The following is a 7,579-nucleotide window of genomic DNA, read 5'->3' as shown; positions in this document are numbered from 1 at the left end:
ACAGTTCTTCTGTGTATTCTTGCCATCTCTTCTTAATATCTTCTGCTTCTGTTAGGTCCATCCCATTTCTGCCCTTTATCGAGCCCATCTTTGCATGAAATGTTCCCTTGGTATCTCTAATTTTCTTTAAGAGATCTCTAGTCTTTCCCATTCTGTTGTTTTCCTCTATTTCTTTGCATTGATCGCTGAAGAAGGCTTTCTTATCTCTTCTTGCTATTCTTTGGAACTCTGCATTCAGATGCTTATATCTTTCCTTTTCTCCTTTGCTTTTTGCTTCTCTTCTTTTTACAGCTATTTTTTAAGGCCTCCTCAGACAGCCATTTTGCTTTTTTGCATTTCTTTTCCATGGGGATGGTCTTGATCCCTGTCGTCTGGACAAGGTCGTGAACCTCATTCCATAGTTCATCAGGCACTCTATCTATCAGATCTAGGCCCTTAAATCTAGTTCTCACTTCCACTGTATAATCATAAGGGATTTGATTTAGGTCATACCTGAATGGTCTAGTGGTTTTCTCCACTTTCTTCAATTTCAGTCTGAATTTGGCAGTAAGGATTTCATGATCTGAGCCACAGTCAGCTCCTGGTCTTGTTTTTGCTGACTGTATAGAGCTTCTCCATTTTTGGCTGCAAAGAATATAATCAATCTGATTTCGGTGTTGACCATCTGGTGATGTCCATGTATAGAGTCTTCTCTTGTGTTGTTGGAAGAGGGTGTTTGTTATGACCAGTGCATTTTCTTGGCAAAATTCTATTAGTCTTTGCCCTGCTTCATTCCATATTCCAAGGCCAAATTTGCCTGTTACTCTAGGTGTTTCTTGACTTCCTACTTTTGCATTCCAGTCCCTTATAATGAAAAGGACATCTTTTTTGGGTGTTAGTTCTAAAAGGTCTTTTAGGTCTTCATAGAACTGTTCAACTTTGGCTTCTTCTGCGTTACTGGTTGGGGTATAGACTTGGATTACTGTGATATTGAATGGTTTGCCTTGGAAATGAACAGAGATCATACTGTCCTTTTTGAGATTGCATCCAAGTACTGCATTTCAGACTCTTTTGTTGACCATGATGGCTACTCCATTTCTTCTGAGGGATTCCTGCCCACAGTGGTAGATATAATGGTCATCTGAGTTAAATTCACCCATTCCAGTCCATTTTAGTTCGCTGATTCCTAGAATGTCGACATTCACTCTTGCCATCTCTTGTTTGACCACTTCCAATGTGCCTTGATACATGGACCTGACATTCCAGGTTCCTATGCAATATTGCTCCTTACAGCATCGGACCTTGCTTGTATCACCAGTCACATCCACAGCTGGGTATTCTTTTTGCTTTGCCTCCATCCCTTCATTCTTTCTTGAGTTATTTCTCCACTGATCTCCAGTAGCAAATAGGGCACCTACTGACCTGGGGAGTTCCTCTTTCAGTATCCTATCATTTTGCCTTTTCATATTGTTCATGGGGTTCTCGAGGCAAGAATACTGAAGTGGTTTGCCATTCCCTTCTCCAGTGGACCACATTCTGTCAGATCTCTCCACCGTGACCCGCCCATCTTGGGTTGCCCCACAGGCATAGCTTAGTTTCATTGAGTTAGACAATGCTGTGGTCCTAGTGTGATTAGGTTGACTAGTTTTCTGTGAGTATGGTTTCAGTGTGTCTGTCCTCTGATGCCCTCTTGCAACACCTACCATCTTACTTGAGTTTCTCTTATTATTCCCTTCCCCATGTCCCTACTACTCATTTTTCTACTTTCAATCACTATGAATTTGGCTATTCCCAGTAACTCATTGAAGTGGAATATCATACGTATTTATCCACTGTGTCTGGCTTGTTTCACTAAGCATGTTTTCAAGATTCACCCATGTTGCAACATGTATCAGAATTTCATTGCTTTTTATGTCTGAATAGTATTCTGTTGTATGCAGATTTCACATTTAGGGTGTATATTCATATGATAACTTCTGGGTTATTTCCACTTTTAACAATTGTGAACAATGTTGCTATGATTGAAAAAAATGCTGTTATTTCCTTTTATTTTGGACTCTCAAGTTATTAATAGCAAATTACGTAAACTTCGGTATATAAAAGTAACTGTCCAGGTATGGCAAGTAAAAGGGAAAAAACCCCAGGTGGGGGTGGGTTGACTCCTCTCATTCAGAGTCTATTACAAGCAGCTGACCATTGCTAACTGCTGGCAATGTACCTGAGTGGGACAGATGGCATCAGGCATCGAGTGTAAAAACAATATTGGCTCTTTGGATTGGAGGAGAGGTGGCTGCAGGTAAAACAGATGAGGACTCTAATACACAAGGGTGACATGATAAAAATAAATGCCTTCTAAGACGTTTAAAACCTACTAGACAGTTTTGTACAATATCATCATGATAGTAGACACACAATATGAAAGAAAAACCACTGGTACAAAGGGATGGATGACTCAGGAGCAAGCCTAATGTCACAGAGGGAAGACAACTATGCTTACATTTGAAATGAGATATAGACAACAGTTATGAAAGAGATGAAGGATAGACCCTGTAGTATCCAAGGACCTCCATGTGGGCCTATCGTCATCATACATAAACAGAGTCCTGTATCTTGGAGCTTTAACTATTTAACTGTAGATTCATCATAGCCACAGTTAACATCCCGGCAAGGTTTGTAGTGAAAGAGGAGAGTGAGAAAGTTGGCTTAAAACTCAACATTCAGAAAACGAAGATCATGGCATCCAGTCCCATCACTACATGGCAAATAGATAGGGAAACAATGGAATCAGTGAGAGACTTTATTTTGGGGGGGGCCCAAATCACTACAGATGGTGACTGCAGCTGTGAAATTAAAAGACGCTTGCTCCTTGGAAGGAAAGCTATGACCAACCTGCTGCTGCTGTTAAGTCGCTTCAGTCGTGTCCGAATCTGTGCAACCCCATAGACGGCAGGCCACCAGGCTCCCCCGTCCCTGGGATTCTCCAGGCAAGAACACTGGAGTGGGTTGCCATTTCCTTCTCCAATGCACGAAAAGTGAAAGGGAAGTCACCCAGTCATGTCCGACTCAGCGACCCCATGGACTGCAGCCCACCAGACTCCTCTGTCCATGGGATTTTTCAGGCAAGAGTGCTGGAGTGGGGTGCCATTGCCTTCTCTGATGACCAACCTAGACAGCATATTAAAAAGCAGAGACATCACTTTGCTGACAAAGGTCCATCCTGACAAAGCTATGATTTTTCCAGTAGTCATGTATGGATGTGAGAGTTGGACCACAAAGAAAGCTGAGCACCGAAGAATTGATGCTTTTGAACTGTGGTGTTGGAGAAGACTCTTGAGAGTCCCTTGGACTGCAAGGAGATCCAACCAGTCCATCCTAAAGGAAATCAGTCCTGAATATTCATTGGAAGGACTGATGATGAAGCTGAAACTCCAGTACTTTGGCCAACTGATACAAAGAACCAACTCATTGGAAAAGACCATGATGCTGGGAAAGTTTGAAGCTGGGAGGAGAAGGGGATGACAGAGGATGAGATGGCTGGACAGCATCACCGACATGATGGACATGAGTTTGAGCAAGCTCCAGGAGTTGGTGATGGACAGGGAAGCCTGGCATGCTGCAGTCCATGGGGTTGCAAAGAGTCGGACACAACTGAGCAACTGAACTGAAGCTTTGTAGTAGATATCTACAAACTGATTCTAAGATTTATACAGAAAGAAAATGGTAATGGAATAGCCAAAAGTTTTGAAAAAGAAGCATCAATTCTTTATTTATTCATATTGCATACTATTCTATCCACCTGTGTCCATATATTCATCTAAATCTGAGTGCATACTGATGCCTCCAACTGTAGTCCAGTACCATATACCTTATTCCAGCCTTCTCCCCTTGCTTGTCTGTAACTTGCCCCACCACAGTGAGACCTTTATCACTTTCTCAACTGCTGTACACACGTACAGCTAGTTCAGAATTATTAACTCACACCCTCTGAAGAAACAAACTTACTAGCAAGAGTACTATCATTGGCACTGTTCCTTTTTTTAACGCAGTCTTCCAAATTCCAGCTAATAACGCTGTTTTTCAAAGTTACTCCCTTTCGCCTCTCCCTCTTCAGGGAGGTCAGGTCATACATTTGTAAAGTTGGTGACACAGTCTCATGTGCACAGTTCTTTGACCCCTGCTTGGCCATGCAAGAAGAGCAGAAATAAGCATCAGTGATAGTGATGTGACAGCAAGAGGGACTGAAATAGGACAGTATTAGAATAGGAACGTACAGAGTGGGAAGCTCAGAGTAGAGCCGAAAGATAGCCTGGTAAAGTTGAGGGTGGGGATGGGAGAAGAAAGAGAACACAGAAATGAATCTGGCAACCCGATTAAGTCAAACATGAGAACGCATCAGAAAAGAAAGTGGACAAGAGGGACTGGCATAGGTAAGAGAGAAGAGATGAAATGCACAGGTCAGGATTGAACATTGTAAGAAAGGCAGGGAGAAGCAATCAGATGCCACTTGTCTTCTCTTTCCCTGTCCCCTCTGTGTCCTCCCTCAACCTGGGGACACAGCATGGTGGGTTTCCCTTGTCACTTTCAGCTGCCACAACCCAGCCATTTCCCTCCCAAATTTAGGGCTGCCGTGATGATGTGAGTGATGCTAGATAAGAGAATGTCTCTTTCCAAGAACTTCCCTCCACACCCTGATAAAGCCCACTGAAAATAGACTTGTCTGCATTAACACATCCATTTGGCCATGAGGTTGGTAAAAGATCAGGGTTGTGAGTGAGTTCTTCTCACAACTACCAGCTGAGACGATCTACACAGGTGTACTGTCTCTGTTGGACCTTGGGCCAGGAATCTCAGAAAAGGTTAAATCCTGAAATTGGATGTGGCATCATGCATAGAAAGAATTTAAGCAGTGGTTGTTGGGTCATATGATAGTTTTATTCATTATTTTTTAAGGAATCTCCATATTGTTCTGCATAGTAGCTGTATCAATTTACATTCCCTCCAACAATCATATGACCCACCAATCCACCACTGGGCATAAAACCTGAGGAAACCATCATTGAAAAAACCACATGTACCCCAATGTTTACTGAAGCACTATTTATAATAGTTAGGACATGGAAGCAACCTAGATGTCCATCGACAGATGATTGGATAAAGAAGTGCGGTACATACATGCAATGGAATATTATTCGACCATGAAAAGGAATGCATGAGTCAGTTCTAATGAGGTGGATTAACCTAGAGCCTATTATACAGTGAAGTAAGTCAGAAAGAGAAAAACAAATGTCGCATATTAACATATATATGGAATCTAGAAGGATGGCACTGATGAGCCTATTTGCAGGGCAGCAATGAAGATGCAGACATAGAGAAAAGACTTGTGGACACAGTTGGGGAAGGACAAGGAGGGGCGAAAATTGAGAGAGTAGCACTGAAATATATACATTACCATATATGAAACAGATAAGCAGTGGGAATTTGCTGCATGACACAGGGAGCTCAAACCCGGTGCTCTGTGACTATCTAGAGGTGTGGGATGCGGTGAGAGATGGGAGGGAGGTTCTAGAGGGAGGGGACACATGTACACCTATGGTTGATTCATATTGATGTATGGCAGAAGCCAACACAATATTGTAAAGCAATTATCCTCCAATTAAAAATAAATAAATTTTTAAAAAATAATAATTAAAGCAGTGAAAAACTCAGGAAAGAATGGAATAATATAGGGGAAGGTGACCCAGAACCTATAATCAAACATTTAAGTCAGCTGTCAAGAGAATGAATTACACTTTCCTTGTCTATCCCACCCAAATATAAGTGTTCTAAAAAAATCACATATATTGTGTATATTTATACTCGTAAAATTTATTTTGTGAAACTCATTTCAACCACAGTAATGTGTATAAATGTATATATCCATTTAAAATGTTAAAGTGACTCCTACGTAGGAACCATCCAGCTATAACGTTGAGCACTGTCAGTGCCTTAAAATTCCCTCACAGGTCACAAACCACTTGATGATGAAAAGGCTCTGGTTTCTGATTTCAATCAGTGCTTCTAGGTTACTCAGGCCTGTGATGATGAGTACATGATGGTCCTTAGGACAGAGATAATCCTTGAGGAGATGACAGTATCATTTCATGGTGTCTCAGAAGACCTCAATGAATCTGTCAAAGAGGTCACCACTAAAACCATCAGTGACGCTACCCTGTTGTACTCAGCGGCCTGCGTTTGCTTGGGTTTCACAAAGAGGAACAAGCAGCTGCCACAGCGGATGACAACAAAGGTGAAGTGGGAGGCACACGTAGAGAAGGCTTTCTGCCGCCCAGAAACAGAGGGGATCTTGAGGATGGAGACGATGTAGGTGTAGGAGATAATTGTGGGGATAAAAGCACCAATAATGAAAACAGCCATTAAAAACAGAATAAACTCTGTGAAAAGACTGTTGTCACAGGATAGTTTGAGCAGTTGCCCTCGGTCACAGTAAAAATGGTCTAGCACATTTGATTTGCAGAAAGTAAGATGAAACGTGGCATAGGCTGGCCAGATTTGAAACAGGAAGCCAAACACCCAGGACACAATTACCACCCAGAGACAGGTGTATCTGTATCTGTATTCATGATGATGTTGTACCGCAGAGGGTTACAGATGCCACATAGCAGTCCGTAGCCATTGTTCCCATTAATATGAACTCTGACGTTCCCAAAGACAGGTACAAATACAGTTGTGCGCAACAGGTAGTCAAAGATATTGCCTGCATCCCAAGAAGGAGCAGACCCCAGAGCATCAAGGAGACAGCTGCAGATGTGGTCAGCATCTCTAAGACAGAGGTGATCCAGGAAGTAATACATGGGGGTCTGCAGACATTTATCAATATAGACCCTCAAGACGATGACCAGGTTTCCCATCACTGTCACTGAGTAGAAGAGGATGAAGGTAGCAAATAACATATGGTGTAATTGTGTAATTCTTGGGAGCCGGGGAAGTCTAAGAGATAAAATTAAGTAGCACTGGTATAATTCCCCACCAGTTAGTTTTGAGTGCTTGTTCCTTCTGATATCTAGACAGCAAAAGAGAGAGAGAACACTGTGACTGATCTCAGAAAAGCAGAAACAGTTCTAAGTAGAGAAAATATTCCCCCCTGGTTGATAAGCTCTACAACATGACTAGGAAGGGTTCATGCCCTACTGTTCTTCTACATGGTCAGTACTAATTATTTCTAAGAATATGCATGATGTATGAAGAACAATGGACCTGGCCAAGAAGATGAGCCCAGTCACCCACACTGTACCATAGGCAAGGCTCCTCCGCCCAGCCTGCATGACTGCATCTGTCCATCCACAGGGCACCATGACTTCCCCTTTGCTCCCAACAGCCTCCCAGGCCACCCCACCCCCCAACAGTGCAGTCCTTTTTACCACGCTCTCCCTTCCATCTGGGATGGAACTACCTGCTCCACCAAATGCATTGTGTCCTATGAGCCTGCTTCAGTACCACACCCTGTAGAAAAGTACCCCCACAGCCACCTCAATTCTACCCAGAGCTGGCTATCTGTTGGTTTTTCTTGAAATAGGGTCCATTGGCACTACATTCATTTTAA

The 7,579-nt window shown here is 42.6% G+C and overlaps 1 pseudogene; it reads right to left on the bottom strand.

Moving 5' to 3' along the window:
• Window positions 1–6,117: 6,117 nt before the first annotated feature.
• Window positions 6,118–7,252, bottom strand: LOC109557958 (olfactory receptor 9A1-like; annotated as a pseudogene).
• Between the last annotated feature and the right edge of the window lie 327 nt (window positions 7,253–7,579).

Source organism: Bos indicus, chromosome 4 (genome assembly GCF_029378745.1).
Source record: "Bos indicus isolate NIAB-ARS_2022 breed Sahiwal x Tharparkar chromosome 4, NIAB-ARS_B.indTharparkar_mat_pri_1.0, whole genome shotgun sequence".
NCBI classification, from domain to species: domain Eukaryota; kingdom Metazoa; phylum Chordata; class Mammalia; order Artiodactyla; family Bovidae; genus Bos; species Bos indicus.
The sequence above is the reverse complement of the archived record's forward strand: the minus strand, read 5'-3'. Positions and strand labels throughout refer to the sequence as shown.